Consider the following 3074-nt stretch of genomic DNA (forward strand, 5'->3'; position numbering starts at 1 on the left):
ATATTCTAAGTTTTTCAGTGCAACTCACTCATATACTATGTACTACACTGTGCGTTTCTCTAAATTCTAAGTTTTTCAGTGCAACTCACTCATATACTATGTACTACACTGTGCGTTTCTTATATTCTAAGTTTTTCAGTGCAACTCACTCATATACTATGTACTACACTGTGCATTTCGTGTAATGCGGGTTTTTCAGTAAATTCTAAGTTTTTCAGTGCAACTCATTCATATACTATGTACTATACTGTGCGTTTCTTATATTCTAAGTTTTTCAGTGCAACTCACTCATATACTATGCACTGCACTGTGCGTTTCTTATATTCTAAGTTTTTCAATGCAACTCACTCATATACTATGTACTACACTGTGCGTTTCTTATATTCTAAGTTTTTCAGTGCAACTCACTCATATACTATGTACTACACTGTGCGTTTCTTATATTCTAAGTTTTTCAGTGCAACTCACTCATATACTATGTACTACACTGTGCGTTTCTTATATTCTAAGTTTTTCAGTGCAACTCACTCATATACTACTTACTACACTGTGCGTTTCTTATATTCTAAGTTTTTAGGTGCAACTCACTCATATACTATGTACTACACTGTGCGTTTCTTATATTCTAAGTTTTTGAGTGCAACTCACTCATATACCATGTACTACACTGTGCATTTCGTGTAATGCGGGTTTTTCAGTAAATTCAAGTTTTTCAGTGCAACTCACTCATATACTATGTACTACACTGTGCGTTTCTTATATTCTAAGTTTTTCAGTGCAACTCACTCATATACTATGTACTACACTGTGCGTTTCTTATATTCTAAGTTTTTCAGTGCAACTCACTCATATACTATGTACTACACTGTGCGTTTCTTATATTCTAAGTTTTTGAGTGCAACTCACTCATATACTATGTACTACACTGTGCGTTTCTTATATTCTAAGTTTTTCAGTGCAACTCACTCATATACTATGTACTACACTGTGCGTTACTTATATTCTAAGTTTTTCAGTGCAACTCACTCATATACTATGTACTACACTGTGCGTTTCTTATATTCTAAATTTTACAGTGCAACTCACTCATATACTATGTACTACACTGTGCGTTTCTTAAATTCTAAGTTTTTCAGTGCATCTCACTCATATACTATGTATTACACTGTGCGTTTCTTATATTCTAAGTTTTTCAGTGCAACTCACTCATATACTATGTACTACACTGTGCGTTTCTTATATTCTAAGTTTTTCAGTGCAACTCACTCATATACTATGTACTACACTGTGCGTTTTTTATATTCTAAGTTTTTCAGTGCAACTCACTCATATACTATGTACTACACTGTGCGTTTCTTATATTCTAAGTTTTTCAGTGCAACTCACTCATATACTATGTACTACACTGTGCGTTTTTTATATTCTAAGTTATTCAGTGCAACTCACTCATATACTATGTACTACACTGTGCGTTTCTTATATTCTAAGTTTTTCAGTGCAACTCACTCATATACTATGTACTACACTGTGCATTTCGTGTAATGCGGGTTTTTCAGTAAATTCTAAGTTTTTCAGTGCAACTCACTCATATACTATGTATTACACTGTGCGTTTCTTATATTCTAAGTTTTTCAGTGCAACTCACTCATATACTATGTACTACACTGTGCGTTTCTTATATTCTAAGTTTTTCAGTGCAACTCACTCATATACTATGTACTACACTGTGCGTTTTTTATATTCTAAGTTTTTCAGTGCAACTCATTCATATACTATGTACTACACTGTGCGTTTCTTATATTCTAAGTTTTTCAGTGCAACTCACTCATATACTATGTACTACACTGTGCGTTTCTTATATTCTAAGTTTTTCAGTGCAACTCACTCATATACTATGTACTACACTGTGCGTTTCTTATATTCTAAGTTTTTCAGTGCAACTCACTCATATACTATGTACTACACTGTGCGTTTCTTATATTCTAAGTTTTTCAGTGCAACTCACTCATATACTATGTACTACACTGTGCATTTCGTGTAATGCGGGTTTTTCAGTAAATTCTAAGTTTTTCAGTGCAACTCACTCATATACTATGTACTACACTGTGCGTTTCTTATATTCTAAGTTTTTCAGTGCAACTCACTCATATACTATGCACTACACTGTGCGTTTCTTATATTCTAAGTTTTTCAGTGCAACTCACTCATATACTATGTACTACACTGTGCATTTCGTGTAATGCGGGTTTTTCAGTAAATTCTAAGTTTTTCAGTGCAACTCATTCATATACTATGTACTATACTGTGCGTTTCTTATATTCTAAGTTTTTCAGTGCAACTCACTCATATACTATGCACTACACTGTGCGTTTCTTATATTCTAAGTTTTTCAATGCAACTCACTCATATACTATGTACTACACTGTGCGTTTCTTATATTCTAAGTTTTTCAGTGCAACTCACTCATATACTATGTACTACACTGTGCGTTTCTTATATTCTAAGTTTTTCAGTGCAACTCACTCATATACTATGTACTACACTGTGCGTTTCGTGTAATGCGGGTTTTTCAGTAAATTCAAGTTTTTGAGTGCAACTCACTCATATACTATGTACTACACTGTGCGTTTCTTATATTCTAAGTTTTTCAGTGCAACTCACTCATATACTATGTACTACACTGTGCGTTTCTTATATTCTAAGTTTTACAGTGCAACTCACTCATATACTATGTACTACACTGTGCGTTTCTTAAATTCTAAGTTTTTCAGTGCATCTCACTCATATACTATGTATTACACTGTGCGTTTCTTATATTCTAAGTTTTTCAGTGCAACTCACTCATATACTATGTACTACACTTTGCGTTTCTTATATTCTAAGTTTTTCAGTGCAACTCACTCATAACTATGTACTACACTGTGCGTTTCTTATATTCTAAGTTTTTCATCGCAACTCACTCATATACTATGTACTACACTGTGCGTTTCTTATATTCTAAGTTTTTCAGTGCAACTCACTCATATACTATGTACTACACTGTGCGTTTTTTACATTCTAAGTTTTTCAGTGCA

The sequence above is a fragment of the Mus caroli genome, unplaced genomic scaffold (assembly GCF_978045245.1).
Source record: "Mus caroli unplaced genomic scaffold, Mus_caroli_1 scaffold_25, whole genome shotgun sequence".
In the NCBI taxonomy this organism is placed as follows: Eukaryota; Metazoa; Chordata; class Mammalia; order Rodentia; family Muridae; genus Mus; species Mus caroli.